The sequence below is a fragment of the Caloenas nicobarica genome, chromosome Z, assembly GCF_036013445.1.
Source record: "Caloenas nicobarica isolate bCalNic1 chromosome Z, bCalNic1.hap1, whole genome shotgun sequence".
Lineage (NCBI taxonomy): Eukaryota > Metazoa > Chordata > Aves > Columbiformes > Columbidae > Caloenas > Caloenas nicobarica.
The window spans coordinates 78,911,459-78,934,929 of NC_088284.1; the positions used below are offsets into that span (position 1 = coordinate 78,911,459).

Here is a 23,471-nt window from a genome sequence, read left to right on the forward strand (position 1 = left end):
ACTAGTTCTGTGTCTCGATAAGAACTTGATCCCATTATGCTACTTGGTTTCCAGAAAAGCATCAAAACATAGGTTGTGACTCAACATGGGAAATTATTATTCAGGATAGAGAAGGAAGAGACTAGTAGAAGAAGGCAAAGTATTTGAAGAAAAGTAGATGATATTACAGTTGTGCTAAACCCCAAAATTTTGGTACAGGACATCATCGAATGAGTTCAAGGAGCAATCTCAGGACCAGATTTATTACACGGAGTATTTTAAATAATGAGCTGGCACAGAAAGTAAATACATACCACTTTAAGCCGTGGATGAAAAAATGTCGAAGGCATTGGTGCAGAATCAGCACGTGGTGGCTGGATTAAGTGGACGGTTGGCTAGATAGACTCCATGAGTGCTGCAATAGAAACTAGAGGTTTTGGCAACAGAGCTGCCAGGGAGCATCGGAGAGCTGGACTGCCCTCCTTGTATCGCTATCACCTGGGCAATCTCTTTCCAAGTCCACACCACTGGCAACACCTTCAGAAATACTGCCTGCATCCCTGGTCCCATGGAATTAGGGGGTGGTAATTTAAAATGGGACACATGCAGGCAAGGGTTTATTGGGGTGCCCAGACGAAAGGAAAACCTGTTTTATAAAGGGAGACCAAAAGAGCTTGTGGTTGGTCTGGCAAAACACAGCTGAGCAAGGATATAACTGCTCTCTATAAATATATCACAGAGTAAATGCCAGAGAAGGAAAATAACATTCCAGCTAAAATTTAGGAACAGAAAAATAAGGGCCATAAATAAGTTAAACTGGAAATTAAATGATTAAAAAAAAATCGCAGTCTTCCTAAAGACATTTTAGCAGGGAAGAAAGAAACACTACTAGTTTTAAATGAGAACTTGCTTACTCTATGAAAAACTGCCTGGGATGAACAGGGAGGTGGATAGAAGAGGACTAGGTTATGACACAGGGGTCCCTTCTATTTGTTTTTGTACACCTAACTTTTGCAAAGGCCTCAGTTTGAGTAGGTTAATCAATTCCTATACCAAGCAGATTTATCTTTCCTTTTATGACAGGTCCAAGCTCTCCTGGCTACTGCTATTAATGATATCAAATATACTCAGACGGGGCATCCTATTGCTCCACATGCAGCTACAAACCTGCCCTCACTAATACTCAGCTCTGGCAGCAAAACACCTTTCTCATCATTGGGACTTCTTATGAGAGATATCTCTCAGAAGCTTTTAATATTCTGACTTGGTATCTGACTCCTGTAATTTCCTAAGTAGATTCTGTGCTTTACATAACAACGTTGTTCTCTCTGATACAGATCATTAAGTATCTGCAAATGAAATGGAGACACATGTGGCTGGCTTAATGGCCTGACTATTGCAATGCTCAGTCATATGGAAGGTTTGGCTCTGTTTGCTGCAGTGGTTATATGCAAAATGCGAAGAAGAAACCTCTTATGTTCTAGACGTGTCATAGGGCAATGCAACCTTTCCACCATGCATTTTAGCTGTGATGCTTTTGAGGTTTAGGATGATGTAAAAATAAAGGAAAATGGCAGTTCCATTTCCACTCTGGACAACTAAGAAGAATGACTCACAATATTGAGAAAATAAAGATAATTTCAACACATACTTATAAATCAAAAGAAAGATAATTTCAACACCTACTTATAAATCAAAATGTATCGTGAAAAAGAATACAGGACCCTCTCCAAACACATTGTCCTGGTTTAACATCCTCATAATGAAATAGTAAATTTCAGCAAATGTAAAATATAGAATTAAGATTAACTGAATAATTTGCAACTGTTTGATAAAATCATAATGTAGAACATATTATGGTAAATAAAACTCTCTTAAGTTGCATAAGCAAAACAACTTGCAGAGTATGTGGTTTAGTGCACCTAGTACAAGAACAAAAGTACATCATATTTTAGATTCAGATATATTCAGATGTAGGAAGACGTGAGTGAAGAATCTATCTCTAGGAAACACCTATATTTTGCAGTACAAAATTAAGTAACATATAAGCATACAGTAAGAAAAAGAATGTGTGGAAAGCCACAGACATCACAGAGCTGAGTTTAGTATACACAAAGATCGAGATTGCAAGAGCAAAAGCCTGAGAGTTTTAATTTGTTGAGATACGACATGAAACAGAAGACATATAAAAAAAAAATCAATATCACAGTTAATTGAACTATTCTGACATTTGGGCTGCCAGCAACATCTGCTGACTTTTGGTCAGTCCTTCAGGTAAAGTAAACCTGTGCAGATTTCAGAAGTAAAACCACAGACAAAACAACATGTTTTCTTGAAAACCTGTGAATTAGAAAACTCAGTTAACAATGAAACTGTATTGATTTGGATCATGCCCGACAAGGCCATACCCTTGCTTTGTCAATAATAACTGCAACACTGGTAGGCTGATAGTGAATGGGTTTTCAAAAATAGATAAGTAGGATATCCAGTTTAAATAATGGCAAACTGATAGGATTCACATACTTTTTGCAAGTGCCACTCACCCAAGCTAATTACCGGGATCAGCTTTTCTACAGTCACCCAGAATAAATGCAAGACTTTTGTTTGTGCTTTAATGTCCTCAGGATTATGCAGGCTGTTTCAGCTTCACAGACACGATTCCCAGTTCTCGAATAGCACTTGTTGAGGCTTTGAACAGCCTCCAAACAGTGTTACCCAACCCACATCCTCACATCTGAAGTGAAGCTGTGCTTACAGGGCAGGGTTTGTCACACTGCGAAGGGTGGTGGGAATCCTGGGAACAGTCAAATGCTACAGACAGGGATCTCTTATGAAGGTATCGGAAATGTGAGCCAGTTCTGTGCTATTCCTGCCTTTTTTTTTTTTTTTTTTTAATATATAGTCTTTCCCTAAGCAACTATGGCAGATGATCATTGGACGCTGGGCAAGGCTGACTTTTGTCTTGACACAGTATAGCCCTTCTCATGCCCTTTTTTTTCAGCTACCAAAGCTTTGCTGGGACTTTCACACCAAGTACCTGTCCAGCAACAAACTGCTTGTGAATATAACAGGAAAATTTCCATAGTAAGATCTGCTCACTGTAAACAGGGGTGTTAAAACCATGGCCTGAGGTGAAGAACTGAAAAGCAATGGAAACAATGCTTACTCCTCTCTAAAACTGACTCCCTGCCCCAAAGTGCTGATAGTAGGAAAAAAAGGATTGGTTTTCCCTTTGGTGTGCTAATGGCAGGGGTTGTTGCCAAAGCCTCCATTGCCCCACAGGGAAGAGGATGAACAGGAGGATCTACTAAAGATTGCTCTGGAAAAACAGTATTTCTACTATTTTCTTCTCATGTGCTCCACAGTCCGTACTATGGAATAACTAATTTTCCTCCACCGCACGTGTAACATCACCTACCTTAAGTATTTTTCAAAGCATGAGAGATTTGTGCCATGCATCAGTAAGGATTACGTATTGCTTTTGAAAATTAAGGTTGTGATTTTCTGCTAGGACCATAAATTATCAAATAAACTAACTCAGATACTGGCTTCTACTTAAGCCAACTTTCATCTCAGTGAGCTGTAGAAATTTCCCAAGCCACAGAAACTGCAGAGAACACAGGGCATGGGAACACTGTTCTAGGATCTCTCACTTACCAGTACTTTCAATCTTGTAGAGTCAGTTCAGTTTCAGGTCTTTCTCAGAGGCCAAATACACAGATTCACTTACACCCAAGTGTCAGGGTTTGCAGTCTAAAAGCCGGGCAGTTTTGCCAAGACAGGGGTTTTAAACAGTGAAATAGCAGGGGTGAAAAAAAAAGCCCAAAACATGTAAATCTATCCTTGTGAAGGCCTCCATAAACTAACCCTAGCAGAGCTCCACCTCCCAGCCTGAGGGCTGCCAAACAAGACACTGGGAGCGGTGCTAATCCCTAATTAAGTTTAATCTACACTGGAGAAGGTTTGTTGATTTAGCTAGGTAGGTTTGGCAATGCTGACAGGTCAGTCCTCATGTAGGCATAGCTGTAAGAGGAAAAAACGCCTCCAAGAGTATAATTGATAGCAGTTGGTGAGCAAAAGTGAACTCTCTTACAGAAAACACGTTTTTCTTACAGGTGTACAACTGTACCAATGGTACATGACACAGTGGACAAGTGACCTGTGGAGCAACTACAGACCCCAATTCTTGCTCTCCTGTGCCATGGCTACATTGCAGAAAGTCTTCGGTTTGTGTGCTTGAACCAGCCCAGAGACATGTCCCTATTTTGGCCATGATGGGGCTGCAGTAGCTGCCATGACCGTGAACTGGAGGGCAGATGCTCTGCCTGAGCCACAACAGGAAAAAAGGTGAAACCCATCTTAAATTCCCCCCTTCTACATATACAATGCTACATAGATAAATACAAATATTTATATATGTGTATACATGTATATGTACATGAACAAGTATATGTATATGTACATATGTATGGATGACCATTCAAAATTTGGCTGTTGAACATACTCTGATAAAGCAAGACATCTGGCTGACATGATTGCACCAGTAAAATCTGGTAAGATAAACCAGCATGCAGGAATTTTGTCATCCTCTTTCTAGAGATGTCTACTTGAGACAAGGAGAGAAATTACCAAACACAAAGCCTGCAATAAAATAATTTGTCTCTCTCTTTTACTCTCGAAGTATCAAATCACATTATTATCTGCTCTGAAAAAAAAAAGAATGACTACTTAGGTAGTTATTACAGATCCTAGGCAGAAAGTGAATACTTATTCAGAAATTATTAACTTGCTGTCCTCTGGGACTGGAAACTCACGGGATGGACCTGAGTAGGTCTCAGATGCAATCTCCATACCCACCCCTCCTTCACACTTGTGTAATGGTTAATCTGTTTCAAAAAGGGGTTATTCATGTACAACAGCTAATTTAACATTCTCATAAGGACTGCTCACCCAAGGGGAGACGAGTCTATCATTTTAGTGGCCCTAGCTAATACCGTAGCAAAAAATAGTAAAGAAAATGCCACTGAAATTAGCAGAAGATTAAAAAACATGCTTTAATCGGCTGACACATAATAACCTTATAAAATAACCCTGTCTTTTGGTCAATTTGAGGAATGGATACTATTTAAAAAGCACTTTTATGAGCCTCGAAGTGAAATAATCTGAAAAGCATAAATATAATAAATGAACTTTTTAATAATCTAGTCTCACTGGAAATGCTGTAGACATTAGAAATCTATTCCTAAAAAATCGGGTCATTGCTCTAATTAAATCTGACATAGACATAAAAGCCTGCATACGAAGCCTGCATTTAATGAAGAACAATTTCACACCTCCAACATGACACTAAAAGATTACTGTATGTAGAATTAATGCATTTGAACTCTGCTATTTTCATCTGAAATTTACGTGACACATCTTTTGAGGCATAGTCATGGATCTGTTTTATATAAATACAGAATAAGAACCGTTTTCCTTGCACTTCTAGACTAACTTGCGGCATTTAGCTTTGATCTTAGTTGATGTCAAGATGGAACAATTCCTGCCATTAGATACCAGAGGCATTTTAGTCTCAGGGAGTGACAGTGTCTCAGATGTGCTGCATGGTAAAGCAATTAAAGAAACGTGATACTTTCTCTTCTATGTGAAGGCGAGAGCAATTGCAGCAATGAAACAAGTTTGTTGTTTTTTTTTTTTTCTCCAAGAATATTGGTGAGGAGCTGGGGGAGCGGAACACTTTTTGGCTGAGCATCTGATTAGGACTTCAGTTCTAGGTGTGTTTTACATGGCCCACCCAAGGGAAGACAGCACTTGGTCAGCTGTAATGCAGCTGTAAGTGCATAAATGCTATACTAAGCAAAGCAAATTGTAGTCTAGACTTTAGCAGTAATGGCAAAAGCATGACTGCAGGAAGGATTGCAGGTTGTCTGGTGAAACAACTTGGGGAACAGCAGAGGAGAATGAATCACAGAATCATAGCATCATTTTGGTTGGAAGAGACCCTCAAGGTCATCAAGTCCAAACATAACTTAACTCTGGCACTAAACCATGTCCCTAAGAACCTCATCTACATGTCTTTTAAACATAACCAGGGATGGTGACTCTGCCGCTTCTCTGGACAGCCTGTTCCAATGCCTGACAACCCTTTCTGGGAAGAACTTTTTCATAATATCCTATCTGAACCTGATGCAACTTGAGGCCATTTCCTCTTGTCCTATCACTTGCTACTTGGGAGAACAGACCAACACCCTCCATGCTACAACCTCCTTTCAGGTAGTTGTAAAGAGTGATAAGGTCTCCCCTCAGCTCCTTGTCTCCAGGCTGAACAGCCCCAGTTCCCTCAGCTGCTCCTCGTCAGACTTGTGGACCCGACCCCTCACCAGCTCCACTGCGTCAAGTCTGACATTCATACTCACAAACTGCCAGTCGACAGACCATTCTGCACAAAGCAGAGGGTGACTGCAACAGATCGCAACTCTTGGGAGCAGAGTGAGAGCAGAAGGAGAAAACCAAAACCACAGAAAGAACTGAGAATGTGCTGTGGCTGTGCACCGCCTGCAGTTACTGTGTGAGTTAGTGGGTGACCTCTATTTTAAAACTGGGACATCAAAGGCTGTAAAGCCAGATGCTATTTAAGAGCTGAGAAATTCCCTTCATTTTTACTATAAAAGGACTGGCACACATATTTTATGAAGGACTTCAAATTGGTCATAAGAACAGGAAAAAAAAGCTTTAACACTAGTCCTCTACTGCAGACACCTCTGTTTAAACGTCTCAAATTAGATTTTGTTGGACTAAAGATACTGGTACACTTGTAACCCAACATAGTTTCCGTTATAAACTCATTTCTAGTGTAAATTTCGAATGTACAAGCTATAAATAGCACCTTGACTACAACACAGACTTTCATAGTGTGCCCTGAATTCAGAAACAATATTTGGACTTTAGCTGATTTCTGTCTATAATTCTTCAACACTTCTACCATTTATTTACTATTTATTTACCTTTTCATAAAATTTTGTGAGAAACTTTTTCCATAATATTATTCAGACAGGAAATAAAAATGTGTTTGCAGTGAAATGCCTCACACTTGCTGCTCAGTGAGCAATAGAGCGCAGTTCCTTGCTGTGCCATGGCATAACAAACAGTAAATCCCAGGAAGAAAGAACATGCAGGGCTACAGTTCAGTATCCTTTGATTTAATATCCAGCCACTCTGTGCTCACTTCAAACTTTTGTGGCTGTAAAGCACCTCCACTTTGTCGGTCAATTCTGATTGTATCCAAAGTATCTTTTCGGATATTTTTATTCTACTCAGAAGCCTTCCTTCCCTTCATGAAAAGCTGTAACCATTTTCTACTGTGCTTTCACCTGAATGTTCACCTGCAGTTTAAAAATTCTCCTTTCTTGTGTTTACATGGTAAGAAAATAAGAGAAGAAAATCTAACTATGTAGGGCATCTAGAAATAGATCCTCTAGATGTCCTAAAACACCTAGAACAATGTCACTATGTGGAGAGAGAAAAAAAAAAAAAAGAAAAAAATAAATACCTACGAAAAATTAATGAACCAACCAAAAAAAATCTAAGGTAAACCTTTCAAAACTGTATGAAGGTATTTGAGACTACTGGGTTCTTAAAAGACAATAATATCTGTGTAGGAACAACTTTCATTTCGTTTGCCATCAGAAAAAAAGGAAAAGTGATCTAAGTTTTTGGAGTTGGCAAAACCAAGTAGTAGGTACTGTCAAAGACAAATATTGTTTGGTTTTTAGCATGCCAGATGAGTGGTTAAACAACACTGTCTATACTTCTTGGTCACTGAAGCAAAGTTTATTAATTTCACAAGAGACATCTACAGCTTACTGCTATAAATTCAGTAAACATTTTCAGCAGTGCAAGCTAACCAAGGCAATATCCTGACCTGAAAATCTTTTCTGGCAAAGTGCTCCTTGCTGCTCTGTTACTTGCGTCTCATGATGACTTTGTAGAATATCTCAGAGCGGTGCACAGGATGCAGCCATTGCATAGATAGAGTAAATGGAGTTTGTCACCATCTGTATATATTGGCATATTTAGGATTCTCTGCATAACGGATGTCTATAAGCAAGCAAAATCATAAGACTTCTTGCTTTGAAACAGCTAAATGTGTTCCAGAACATAAGTTGTTATCAAAAAAAAAAAATTAACTTCACTTCCACTTTTACCCAATGACTTGATAGTAGCTGCCATCTTTGTAATGCAATTTAAGACAAGAGGATGAAAAGCGATTTGTAAGGACAAAGTACTACTTTCATGGTTCTAAAGAAAACCTGAAAATGAGCTTGTGGCAAGCAGCTCCGTTGTTCCTAGCTGAACTTGCAGTATTCTGCCTAGGACAGTATCTCCCAGAGGGACCCACAGCTCCTATTTGTTTCAAAGAATTAAAAGTATAATATCAGGAATGTAGCAATTACTATTTAAACACAATACAATTAATGCTTTCATGGGTAACAGTTTCAGCAGAAGTACTCAGCTAGTTCACTGAAGTCAACTACTACAAACAGGCGGATGGGCACATACAAACTGCTGAGAGATTTGGGGTTAAACGTTCCACGTGCCACTCCTGCCACATCGCTGTGGCATGTATCGTATCTACCCACAACAAGGATAGGATTAGGCATCACACTTCTTAAACCATCATTTACTACTGTTTGCTCAATTTCATGTTGCCTTTCCTGGAAAACTAAGGTCATAAACATCCTCTCCCACACACTAAAATCTTGAATATCCTAAATTCTCTAAAATCCCCGAAATCTTCTTATGCAATATATACTCAGCTTAAAATGTGAGTGTGGTGTATAGAAACTGGTTTCAAAATCAAAGTATCTTGGGAGTGCACTTAATGGTGTGCAAAATGGTGCCCTGGCCCAGTGTTCCATATGAAATTAATACACACAAGATGTGCTACACTGACGGGGCTGAATAAGAGGAAAACGCAGGAAGATTTGACACGGGTGATGTCAGATGCACTTCTAATGCAGTGGTTAAAGAGTCAAGCTTCTTTGATACGTAGGCTACCAGAGGTGGCTCAGGGCAGCTTGTGCAAACAGGCAGCTGCTAGGTCTATTGGATCAGGCATGGTCTCTATGCATTATTTGCCTATGCCAGAGCCCAAGGGAAAGGCTGATGCTGTCTCCACTTCAGAGAGCGAGTGGAACAATGGATGTTACAGGACCAAGAAGGGCAGCCCCACCTGCCCAGGTGCAGCAGTTCCTCTCCCTGTTGCTGCTTTCCATCCAGTGGCCAGGAGAGAGGTCTCCATACCTGTGGCCCTCTGCTCTCTGTTCCCGTTCTGTCTCCCATGCTTTCCCTGTGGTAAAAGATGCTTGGCCAAGAAAAAACATGAACTCTCCTCCTTGGAATGACAAAACCCACTGCCTCCTTTATGGTGGTAAACCTTCATGACTAGGATGTCAGGAACAAAAAAGTGACCTTTACTTTGCGACATCTTTATCAAGCACATACCCCACAGAAATATAATCAGGAAATCAACAGAGCAAGGACTGATATACCGGCTGAGGGTCAACCCAGGCGCCTGGACATGTCTTCGTTGGTCAGACCCATGGCACTGTTTGCCAAAGAGGTTTTGTGAAGGGAGCACAGCTTGAGAAAAGATTGATGGCACAGTCCTGCCCAAGGCTACAGCTCTGCGTGGGGTTTGCAGCCTGTCATTGTCTGAGAGGTGGCATAACTAGACAAGAACTTAGTGCAACAGGAAGCTTGGCTTCCCAAGTTTAGCTTTCTCAAACTTGAATTAGCCACCTTCCAATGCTTTTACAAAGAGAAGATCACATACTTTGATAACTGAATCCTTCCTTCAGCACATGGGGGAATAAAACCTTTACGACAGTAGCAATGCATCTAACCCAAGGAGCTAGGATGGAATAGAAGACATTACTGACATGACAGATGATGTTGCTGACCAGCATATGAAATAATTTTACCTGCTTTGAATATGCAGTAGGAAAGATCTAAAAGTATTCCCATTAAGTCTACAAATTGATAAACGAATCATTTCAGAAGCTATGTATACTTTAAAGGGAGTATGAAGTTGTAAAATCAAAAGGAGTATTATTGGCCTCTAGGTCAATGAGCCAGACATTTGCATATGCAGTCTTTACTGTAATTATTTAACAATTTTTAGGCTGCTGTATTAACCTTTGGAAAAGCAAACAAGGGAAAGTCAATATTTTCAACAAAGCATGAGCCAGAACTGTCTTCTTCATATGCAACAATAACCTCATTGCTCAAAGCATTTTGACCTTCTTCTCATGTAGACACCTTCAGAAAGTAAATGCATAGTATTCACAGAAAATATACCTTAAACAAGGTGAATAATGGGGGTTCCCTTGCACTGAAAAATGTGCACAATTTATATTACTATATGTATTTTTTAGTTTAACTTTGATCACTAAAATGTGTATAGATATAAGTGACATGCTGCATGATTTTTTTTTAACTTCCTGTTGTTGTTTTGACATCTTCTCAGTGTAGTTTGTTGTAGTTTTTCTAAAAGCAAATTGAAAAAAATTCTGGGGCAGAAGATGTCTTTTTTTAAACTATACAATTCCCAGTACTCTCAGGCTATCTAAATTATTTTATTTACATACACTCCCATTTACATCTTCTTACTTTCTTATAGTTTTTAGCATGCAGGCATCTCTATCTGGAATAATGACTGAAGTACTATAGAAGATGAGAGCCCCAAGCAATATGACTGCCGAGAACTATTCCAGCTTCTAGAGAAATTATTGTTTTGGGCTCAGTAACTAGCTTGCTGTGATTCAGTGTTGCACGGAAGCTCATAAAGCCCTTTGGAACCATGAGTTTAGCATAAAAAACAATGATGTGGTATCAACTGAGCAACAATTGATGATATAGATGTACTGTCCATGCAGTTCCTCTGGATTTCCTTCATTATAATCCCTCCCAAAGCCGTGGGAGATGGTCAGGATTAAATCAGTTTGCATGAAGGCAGATACACACTTTCAGGGATAATGTCACAAGAAGAAATATATATGGCACTGGACTGGAGGTAATAAATATGCCTTGCTTGACTGAACTTGTTGCACAGCCACATTTTATAGGTGGCACTGTACCACTACCAGATTAACTGATGAGGTTGCCTACATGAATACCTGTGAAGAGGAGAAGTTTTATCATCCCATTTCTATAGATGGAGGAATGAAGGACTAAGAGCCTCCAAATTATTGAAGGTCACACAGGGATTTAAGTCTGAGCAGGGAACTGAAACCGTGCTTCTCAGGCAACAGTAAAATTTCATTACAGTAAAATGTCTTAACTACTAGGTAATACTTTCTTCCCTATTGCAAGTAATAAAGAATTAAAATATAACAATTAATATGTTTTCAGATGCCTGAATCCCAAATTGATACTGTGTTACATTCTCTCTGCTAGTACAGCAACTGCAGTTCTTCCCTTCAAACAGCAAGGATTTAAGATGGCAATAATTCCCTCTAAGTCCTTTGTGGGCTCTCGATTATGCACCAAGAAATTCTCAGTCTCAGTGGCATGGAGATATAAGCAGTAAGGTCCTGGTCTTCAGTTTTTCAATAAAGTTGCCTGACTTGTAATCATACTAGAATTCCTGCAGCAGTGAAATGATAAACTACATTAGAAGGATACAACAAGCACTAAATTATCCCTAATGATCCATTTTGTGGCTATGGACCTTTGGCTATCCTCTACTGTGATTTTATTTCAGAAGTAAAGCAAAGGTCAAAATCATAGGCAAATCTGTTGGTTCATTCCTCACTGTCCAAGCAATACACTACATCGAATATATTTGAAGTCATTTTGAGATGAAAGATAACACTTCTAAAGGCTCTTCTAGCACTGAATCAACCATGATGCACCCATAGCCTCCTGAGTCAATCTAGAGATGCTGACCAGTTTAGTGCTGGAGAATTGCATTAAAGGTCAAAGCCAAGAGCAATTAAGGGCTGCATGACAAGAAATTGAAGAATCAATTGGGAAACAGCGTAAATGAGCCTCATGTTTTCTGCATGCTGTCTTTCTTTGCTTCTTTCTTCAGCTAAACACAGTTTTAAGAGGACTGTTCAACATTTGACAGAAGTAATAACCATGCAGACAAGAAGTGAGCTTCCTCTTCACAGAGATACCTCTGTTTTTGTCTGAGGAAAAGCAGCATTGCGATTTTGTTATTTTCCACTCTCTTTCCCACTATTTTTGCCCTTCTTCCTCTTTCCTTGAATGGCATCAGAAAATGCTGCTAGAGTGAAAGGTTCGGCATGATTTTTTTTATATCTTGTCCTTCTTTATTCTTGTGCTTTTGTATATCCAACAGCCAAGAAGCAATCCACAGCCCTTTTTAGCTAAAATCAAGGACTCTTTTTCTCTTCAGTACCATGAGTCTTAGATGACACGTGAGCAAATATGAATTTGACTGTAGGCATTCAGTCCAACTGCTCTGCTCACAGACGGGTCAGGTAGAGCTGGCTGCTTAGGGCTATGTCCTGTGGAGACACTTCTACCATCTCAGAGCAACCTGTTCTGGTGTTCAATCACCCCTGCAGTTTTCTCTTATGTTTAAACATGATTTCTTGTATTTCTGCGTAGGTCCCTTGCCTGCTGTTTGTGTCTTTGGGCACCACTGAGGTGAGAATGCCCCTTTCAGTCTCACTCAAACCAGCGATACAGAGAACTGCGAGACTAAATCATGTGGTTAGGACTCTAATTTACTTCTGCGGTTCACGCGTTCCGGCTTTCCACTGTGAGCACAAAGACCAAAAGGATTTTTCTTAGTGGGAGTCAAGACTCTTATCTAATATTATGACTTCAAAACTGATGACCTAATAAAACAAACCCACAAAATGTTATGAGAATTGTACAAGTTGATTGTTATGCTTTCTAGGCCATCTGCCACATTTAAAGCTCTATGACAGAGAAATATGAACGAAATTCTCCCTGAGGTAAGCCCACATGTATTTCCTTTCTGTTATATCATCCTTACAGAGAACCAGAATGGCCTTTTACACTTTTTTTCAGAACTGCAAGGTTTCCTAAAATGACAATATGCATCCTAAAAACATGTGAATAAAAAGTTACAGCAGAGTGTTTAATTTGCCCTTTTGTTCTTACTTATTTCCACATTTCACAGTAACTTACAAACCTTTAATTGCAAAAGAAGAGGCGTATTCTTGCTTCTGGTTTTCCTCTGGACTACAAAGACTATCTATAAATTTCCATGAAGCAGACACAATGGGACCGTGACTCCACTGCCAGAACAGCCGTTGCTAATAGGTGGCATTTCTGTGGACTTAGAAGAAAGCCAAAATGTATTGAACAAAGATCCTGGATTTCTAATGACTTTGGGCCACAGTTTAGAGCATATTCAAGCCTGATACAAGAAATATGCTAAATTGGCTATTTGGTGTCAGGGGAACTCAAAGACAGTGTGCCTCCACATTGGAGACCCTCATTTCACTCTCTTTAGATGTATTTGTTAGGGTGAGCTCTTGCCCTCTGACATGTGGGCTCCATTATGACACCACATCTGTAAGATTTTATTTAACTTTTATGTGAGAAACTCAATAAAAACTGGACAGTTGGTACTAATATATATATATATATATATATATATATATAAAAAGCATAAAACCCATAAATCAATAGCTCCTTGGCAGTTTTGGGTATAATTTAAAAACAAAACAAAACAAAAACCAATCAAAGAATCAATGAATAACATTGCCTGCAGAAGGAGGTTTGTTTTCTGATATGACAGTTTTGCAAAATGCAAGTCATAGAAATAAATACAGATTTGCTCAAACTCATAATTGACTAGAAATAAAAAGTCACATTTCCCCAATATAATGTCAGAAGAAGGCTGAAGTCCAAACAAACAAATTGCAGTAATTCAGTAATGGTGCAGTCCCGAACCAACACTCCTCAGATAAAATAATAGAATGTGCATCAATCATCAGATGCACCAAAAATAAGTCACTCTCACAACATGACTTGACAGGATATATGTCTCCTGGTCTGGAAATAAATGTTTGTGCTTTCCCTTGACACTTACAGTGTTCTCCATAAATGTGGTGGGTTTAATTTTCTGATAGATGACCATTATTCCTTGGCAATGTTCTATTCAAGTGACATTACCTCATAAGACTGCGTATTTTCTGCTGCTTGATATTTCTTGAAAAACAGTAAATCTAAAGTTTCTGTCAACTTGGTACCTAAAACGAATCACTCAGTGCAGTGATATGCATAGGTGGGGAAGCTTCTTTGATCTCAGATTTGCAGTACATGATTAAAAATAAGTAATTCTCAAGCTCCATTTACCCAGATGGTATCTGAAACCAGACTGGACTCAACTATATCTGCAAAGATGCATTCAAGAACAGAAAGTTTATCTTCATGAGCCACAAACTGTGAAAACTCATTAACCTATTTAGACTTTGTTAAATACTCTTCTGCTTGTTTAGATGCTGAAGCAAGTAATAATTTTCAAAATATTTCTCCCAAACAAAACTATCTCATTCAGCAGAATTGTAGAAAAGCTGTCCAACAGAGAACCAAAACAAGCCACCACCTTCTATCCATTTTGTCTAATGCAGTATTGAAAACTGAAACAATGGGACTTCACAGGCCTGAGCTTTCTCATCTTTCAGAAATCTCTTTCTCCAGTATTTCTTCCTGCAATATGCACCCAATGCTTCTCCTTTTCTCTGCTATAGACATACGGAGCGGATGATTCACTCGCCCTTTGTAGCATCTTTTTATGATTTAAAAACTATTATTACGCCTGTCCTTCGATGTATTCATCTTTAGGCTAGGTTAAGTTTTTCAGCTGGTTCTTCCAATTCATGCTTCCTAAACTATCATTTTTATTATTTTCTGTATAACTTTCTTTGGCTGACTATAAAGCTCTCAAAATGCAGTACCTAGCACCAGAACAACCTCAAACAAGACCTTAAACCTTACTCATCTTTGTAGGTTGTTTTCTTCCTGCCTCAGTTTACCACACACTACGTGTTGAAAACTTTTTCCAGTTTTTTCTCCAGTTAGGCAAGAACATTTTAACTTCAAAGCATAGCTTCCAAAATAATTAAATCCCTCCTTATTTTGTGTTTTCTAACTTAAGCATATTTTCTATTCCATTATCCAGGTTACTAAGACAAACATTGAAGAGTACCAAAGCTGACTAACCCTGGTAAAATCCCATTTGATAGGTGCTTCTGTTTTCACAGTGAGCTATCCATTTCCTAACCAGTTTTGAAAACATGTAACACTAGTTTTATCATGACAATATCTTTCTAGCTTGCTTATGAAGATGTTATACATGCTGCTATCATTCTTCCATCCTACCGGGGAATGCCCTACTAGATTTGAAAGCTTTTCTTATTGTCTGATTTGATCAGAGTGGAACAGACAATAAAATGCAGATGCAATCAGATATGGAGGTTGCTTTAGAAAAATTTAATAGTTGCTTGCTTCTATTTGCCTGCTCACGGGGGAAAACAGAATGAAATGCCTGGAAACTGCATGCAACAACTCATTCATTGGCTAAAAGACCAGATGTTGGTATTAAAGAGAACCATTCAGACACAACAACAAATGTTTTATTATTCTTTTGATCTACTTTGAGAGATTTCTTGGTTAAAAATTGCATTTTTTCCTGCTGGATTTCCCAGGACATATCATTGTTTATTTAATGGCACAGCACCTTTGGCTCTGGTACAGATGTTCTACTTCTACCTGCTCTTTTCTGGTTTTTATATTTGATGTTGTTAGAATGAGATTGGCATGTCACACATCTGGAGTGCAACTGGTTTTTCACTGGCACGTGGCTTATAGGCTGAAAGGAGCTGTGTTGAAAGACAAATAACCCCTGCAGCAGCCAAGTCCTTCTATCTGCCTCCTACTATGTGCTCCCTTGTGATGAGGAACAGGGGACAAGGTCACTTCAAACCAGTGTCCCACCCCAGGCACCAGCCACTGCGTAAAAGACTCTGAATGTGGTGCCTCTTAGGCTGTCACTCAAATGTGTTGAGAGATGACTTCTTTAGCCAGACCTAAACCTAATCTATCAACTTCTGTGTCTTTTCTCATTTGCAATGACGTTTGAGAGAACAGATCTGCAGTACAATGTGGCCAGATTATAATCTGGTTTACCACACACCTTAATCAATATTTAAGAGTAAAAAGTAGTCTGTAGTTAACTTTATCAGTAATAACATCTGAATTACCATCTTCACCATTCACTGTTTCAGCTGGGCAAAATCCAGAAAATGTTTGAGATCAACATCTTTACTGTCTCTCATTGGTTCTTGGCTCACAGAGATGGCCAATAAATCCCCAAAGTGCATTAGAACAGCATGACATGATGTGTGTGACCAGACACATCACCACTTGCACAACCAGACAAATACACAAGTCACTACATTAATACAATTTTTAGAATCATTTAGGTTGGAAAAGACCTTTAAGATCATTAAGTCCAACTGTAGTCTATTTCAGTATACCAGTGAAAATGTGCTCTATCAAACCAATCAAAGAATAAATATAACAACATCTGAACAAAAAACCAAACCAAACAAAATCTGCCTGCCTGCTTGACTTGCTAATAAAAGCTGAATCACACTTTGTACGTCTATTTTAAATCTATATAATCAAATCTATTAAAGAATCGAGGTAAAAAGACTCAGCAAAACTTCAAATTTTGCTTCAGACATTTGGAAATCCAGAAACATAGTTTATCTGAAAATTGCAATGTGCTCATTAATCTTTCAAGTTATGCATGAAATTAAAAATGCAGAGCTTCACTACTGCATGTACAGCATCTTGGATGTTTGAAAATAGGAGCAAATTACCTTAGGCAACAATCAGCACGTTTCAGAAGGTGGCAGCACCGTCACGGTCTGCTGTAGCTGCAACACACATACCACTGCAATTTCAGTAAAAGAACTACTACATCTACTGTGATGTTATTTTTCTCTGATATTATTATTATAAATCTCTTGGTTGGGCCCAACACTACAATGTTTTCATAGCTACTACAAACCAGGAAAATTTGCAATGTAGTTTTCCCATTTCTAGGCAGTATTTTTGTATGTGACTCAGGGCTGGGTTTTATTTTGCTTGAAAATATGCTTATGGAAAAAAAAAAACACCACCACCACCCCATAGATATTTTGGGTTGTAGCATGTATTTTCTCAAATTTTAATAAATAGATGTGTAGTTACTCACCTCCAATTGGAGAGTTCGAAAAGTTACTTTAGCAGTTAAAGCTTTTTCCTACATTAAACATGTACTTCTTCTACACAGAGATTCCATAGGTACAGGTCCTCATTACTCTGCTCTTTGTCAATATGTATAGTTTTACTTAACACTTTATTGACATCACTGAGGTACTTATGTCTATAAAGCTAGACAGATTTGCAGGATAGGAGCTTTATGTATGCCTCTTGATCAGCCATGTGTAGTATTATGGATGCCATTCTGCAAAGAGATTAATAGTTTCATTCACTGAGCCCTGTCTGAGTTTCTATTGATTTCACTGAATTACTAATGTAAGTAAAGTTGCTTATATGTCATTTTGCTGGATCAGAATCTCACAGCACAGTGGTGCTGTACTATGCCTTTTGTGTGTATGAACTTCCAAAACACAGTGCCAAGCACTGTGGAATAATGAATCACCGGTTTTAAAACAATGGAGGGTAATAGCCTGTACTCTAAAAACTATAAATCAACACCAGTGTGCCATTTTACACAACTGATTTTCAATCACCAGGCTCCAAAAAATAAATTACACATTCTAATAGGGTATGTGAATATATATATATATTTATATACACACATACATATGAATAGGTGCACACAGACTGCCTTTTATCTGTGTATATAGGCATTATTGTAGGAAAGGAATTCTGAATGTAAAGAAATGTCAATCACAATAGATGTTGGTATACCTCATTGTATAATGCACTAATATTTATTGATACACTTTAGATTATGAGTTATGAAGTACCATGACATAAACAGTGTAAATTAACATAAGACATGGAAAAAAACCCCCTCAAACAAACCTAAACTTAATACATCCACTTGCAAAAGCATAGACCAAAAGTGATCCAACCCAAATTTGAACAACCTCTGTGTAACTTTTCCTTCTTTTTCCCTTGGAGTAGCTTGAAACATTTGTTTTCTACTACTTAGATTTCTGCCAAACACATTTCTAATCTAACCTGTCTCCATTGCCCATATGTTCCTTGTAGGCTGCAAGCATTTCAAGTAATTAGGAGATATTATTAATGGAAAGCTGTCTCAAGATAATGGTCTTCTGCTATAAGACAAATGCCAAGATGACATTTTTGAAGCAAGAGGAATACATCCAGGGACATTCTTCTGGTCTCATGATTTAATTTCTATTATGTCAGACAATTAACAGTGTAGATTCTGCTGTAATATCTGATGTGACCTGCTCTAGGAAATGGCAGTGATTCTGTATGCCAGTGATACCAGCGAAAAGCTTTGTCCTGGGAGAGACTTTGTGGCCTGGCAAAGACTCTCATTAATACAGTTTGGGCCTGATTCAATTAGCAGTTCCTGTGATTTACAATACCAGGCCAGGCAGAGCTAAAAATAACGGTAGCCACCTATGAAACATACCATCAAATCAATTAGCCCATTTGCTGCTGTAGTATTTTACCTTCCTAGACTTTAATTTGTAAACTTTGCCTGATTACTGGAAAGGCAGATTTCCTTCTTACTTTGGGCATTAACTCCTGCATCATGTTAACAACCTCCTATGGCAATATTTCACGTAACTCTTGAGAAAAGTTTTTGAAGTAGTCAGTGCAGATTACTGCTCTGTGATTTCTTAATGCATGTTTTAAATGTTTGTTTTCAGAGCCATTGATCATGTTCAAGACTTCCATTATGTTGTACTAATTAAAAGGAAACAACAAAAAAAAGTGTTTTCAAAGTTAAGTGAATGAGAAGGACATGGAAGTTGTTCTGCTAAGTGTGGTGTTGCCATTTGATTTACTGTTCAGATGGTGATGAAAATCAGGAGGAAGCAAAGCGCAGGGAGCTTGATTTGCCAAGTACTTTAATATTTCTTTGCTCCAGTAGCCATTGTGGCACTTACTTGAAAAATGCAGGATAAGAACCATAGATTCATCACTTGGTTTAGGTGCCTAGGAGATGACTGAAGTGGGAGCTGTGATGATGGTGAAGTTCTAAAAAAGCTTAGGAAGTAAAAGCATGTAAGATGGTCACATAGCACAAAAACACTCGCAAAGTATGTATGGATTGATGTACGTCTGCTTAAAACCTCGTCATTTCATGGAATCCTTTAGAGCTATGAGAACTGACAGCACCTGAACAACTACTACTGAACAAATAATCCAGTGGACCAAAAAGTAATTTTCCCTTCCCTAACAAAGAGAAAGACTAGCCCAAGAGGTAAGCATGTGTGAGGCCTAAGGAAGGCAGAGATAAATGACATGCACAGAAAAAGAAGATGGAGAGAGTTTATGACCTTTTATGAGCCACCAGAAAAAAAATTTGACATTTTCTTTCTCTATGCCTATCATCAACAAAATATTCAGGGATAAAATAAAAGGGGGTTTAACAAAAGCACTTCCTACGTGATAAAGAGTTTTGGAAGGAGCTTTGAAATCCTTCCTGCTGAACATAGCTTCTCCTGCCACACTATTTGTACAGAAATCTCTTCACTTTTACAATAACAGCTTAGTATGTCAAACTAAGTGTTAATTTGTGGATATTTGTTACCAATGATGTAACAAGTCATTGGAAATAGATATTAGTGGCTAATTACATTAAATACAAGCTATACTGATTTTTATCAAATGTAATAGGCACTTAAAAAGCAGAAAGAACCTCCCCCCCCCCCCAAAAAAAAAAAAAAGAAAAAAAGCTGGCTGATACTTTTTAATGGTTAAAAACGAATAAAACTAATCACCTACAGTTAAGTTGCACCTGGACTAGTTACAGATGTTCTGAATAAAAAAAAACCCCTTCTGACTCTTTGCAGTCTCCACTAGGTGGCATGCAGTGACCATGTGTAGGTCGTCTTATCTCCACAAAACCTCCCATTCATACAGCAGATAAAGAACTGCATTATTAATTTATACCACTGCATCCACTCTACACCTAATATTTGTTTAGCCAGCTGTTTCCTCTAATCCTCCTTAAACACCATTGATTGAAATCCTAAGTATATTCAGACTTTTTTTTTTTTTTTACCCCAAAGAACATTTTGTTACCTACCAGTTACAAGCTACCTTTTCAAGTGCAGTACTGTACGCTACAGTTCCTAACAGCGGAGACAGAATGTCTAATACTTCCTCACAAGCAACAGAAGCAGCTTGTCATATGAAAATAATTTTTTTCCAAAACTTTTCATTTTCAGAGACTCTTAAGCAATGAAATACACTGTCAGGTTTACAATGAAACAGAAATGCAAAGTATTTCAACTTCCAAGAATAGTTTAACTACTGCTCCAATGAAAAGGCAAATGAAAAGCAGAAAATATTAATTTCAGTTCTCAGAATTTAATCCTTGCAGTGAACTGGAAAACTCTGAATATATTTAAATATAAGCAATTGCAAAGTCACTCTTCACTTGAAGATCTCAAAACACTTTTTAAAGGCTGGTCAATATTGTTTCCAGATTTCTACTGAGAGGCAAGGAGGTTAAGTGACTTGATCAAGTAAGTATTGATAACAGTTCCTTTGGCTCCAGACTGTGACCAATAAGGGATAAAAATATTTCTTTTAGACACATATCAGCATAAAACCAGAGAGGCTGGGACCTGCAGCAGAAAATGCTTTTCTCATCCTTTTACAAACTGTAAACACAAAGGTGCACTGCAGCATGCCACAGAAACCCTCCACCCTTTTCTGAAACCTCTCTCCCGAACCCCAAGACTTTGTACTATTTTAGGCTTTGTTTAGTAGCTGCTAGTTGTTTTAACCATGCTAACCGAAAATGAGAGGAAACTGAACCTGCTAAGTTTATAATGAAAGGATGCTTTGCTGTGAATTACACTGTCAGTCATGTCTCTGAAGAGGACGTTGCCTTTCTTCATAATGACACAGGGCTTTTTTTTCTCTTTCTTACTGGAATCTGCTTATACATTCAGGAATCTGACTAGGAAGACAGGTCTTTTTGCAGAACTTGAGTGCAGACCAGCAGTGTCTTGATTATTACACTGACTTCTTTTTTATTTAACTTGAAAAAGCTGCTCTTTACAAAATTGTTTTTCCCATTTTGCTTTAACTATTATGTTGAAAAGCATTTCTTATTTATTTCTTTCTGTTTCCCCCTGCACTTGTTCTTCCTCCCTTTCCCCTTGTCACTAAATGTAATACAGGTAAGTATGTGTGGGTTAGGGCCTTAGATAATGCAGAGAAACTCCATTTAGCTGTGCTCTACAGGAGTTGAAGATCTGCCTCCATTACATATGAAAAACCAAGGAAGCGTGAGCTGTCTCTTTGTAGCATGAGGATTTGCCATTCTGTGTGACACGCCTTGGCATGAGACTGCTGACTCCTGGTTCCCTCGCCATAGGAGCCGATAATCTTCCCTGTTTATGACACATTTCTCCACGTGCTGAAAATACTCTGTCTCCAGAAACAGTGTTTATTGAAAGGATGTGTATCCATAGTTACACAGCCTCACTGTATCTACGTTTTCAACCACCGCATCGTACTTATTCCTAACAATGTTTTTCCTAACAAAATAATATTAATCTTTCCGGATGGCTCCTTTCCACATTTAGGCACTAAAACAGTCTTGCTAGTCATTAATTCAAACTCATTGCTGTTAACAATCTACATGATTCTCTTGTACACACTGCCAAGTTCCCAGAGTCCCCTGAAGGTGTTGTATCAGTTACATGACATCACACAGCAACATACATGGCAACATTTTCTGCCCTAGAACATCCTAGCAGTAATTAATCCCCTTTCTAATGATGTACACATAGCAATAAACCTCCTTAATTCAAACATGCAAATGCTTTCCAAGCCTTTATATCTAAACCTACCACACAAGTCGTTTTGCTATGAAAAACATTTTGAACAACACATTTATATATATGTGACCCCAAAACCCAAACAAACAGCCAGTAAAATGATACAGTTATCATAGCCATGGACTAGCTAATGTGCAGCTAGAGCTTCAAAATGCTGTGGCATCGTAACTTTCTTGGTGAGTAGAGACAATACAGAAACATGTGCCAAATGTTATTCAGGCTTTCTCTGACAAAAAATAGCCAAATATGACATCAGTATGTAATTTATCACATCTTATTGAAATTGTTTTCCTCTAACTGGATGGTCGGTACTTATGCAAATGTACTTCCAGCCCCTGAAATTCCTGCTCAGCCTACTGTCCTCCTTTTCCTACGTCCTAAAAACTTCCAAAAGCCTCTGACTGGATGGAGAAATCCCTCTAGAAAGACAAATTTCTGTGAAATGTATAATCCCATAGGAGGAAGCCACAGAGCAGAAGTATACAACTTTTTGTCTTTCAGACAGAATCTGCAGCTGCAATATGATCTGTCGTTTGGTAACACAGAGCACTTAAAAGTCAAGCACATCGAAGTTAGCCGGTTTCAATCCGTCTTTCGCCCTCACCCCCTGCCTCAGCTGCCAAATTAGATCGCTTGAAAATCCCTCCAGAGCAGCCCTGGAGCTGATGCCACAGACACTGCTGACTGGATCCCCATCCAACTTAAGAGAAATAAAGGAGTAAAAAACTTTCCCAAAAGTTCAGTTACTTTTTTTACCTTTTGCAGAGTTCCCGAGTTGAGATGCTCTCAGAACTCTCTCACAGTTTGAAACAGAGGACAGCGAAGTGCAGAGGAAGTTTTTGGTGCTCACCTTAAGTCTGCGTGTGCGTGTGTGTGCCTATGTCCCGAATGTCTCTTTGTGGCTCTGGGTGGCAGAGGACCTGATTCAGGGAAGAGAAAGCCACTTTCTCACCGAGAGGAAAAGAAAAGCAACACGTCATGAGTTAAGTACGCCTCCAAGATGTCTTAATTACAGCTCAACGTGCTTCCCATTCAGACCCCAGGAATGAGAGGAAAAAATAAACCCACACACGCGGTTTCCCTCTCACACACACCCACACCCACCCTCTCTGTCCCAGCACACTGCCCTGTCCTTCCAGGTCCCTGTCCTCGCCCCTTAGGTCCACCCCTCCCAGATCCGCACCTAAAAAAGTACACAAGTCCTTGCAACGCACACAAGTCCCGAGCTAAAGACTACAAGGGGCTAAAAAAAAAAAAAAAAAAAAAAAAAAATTAAAAAGTTTAAAAAAAAGAAATTGGTAGCGTTCCTCCTGAAGGGATCGTTTAATTTAGGGATTTAGGGAGTGTGACACCCTGAGAAATATGACACCTCTGACCACTTGCCCCTGCTCACTCCCAGCCCCT

The 23,471-nt window shown here is 38.7% G+C and overlaps 1 protein-coding gene across 1 annotated transcript in view; it reads right to left on the reverse strand.

The window, feature by feature from the left end:
• The window catches only part of HAPLN1 (hyaluronan and proteoglycan link protein 1), a 60,897-nt gene extending 37,921 nt beyond the window's left edge, over positions 1-22,976 (reverse strand). The window contains exon 1 of the mRNA XM_065657031.1: positions 22,918-22,976. The gene's annotated coding sequence lies outside the window, so the exon portion shown is untranslated. The remainder of the gene's footprint in view (positions 1-22,917) is intronic.
• Between the last annotated feature and the right edge of the window lie 495 nt (positions 22,977-23,471).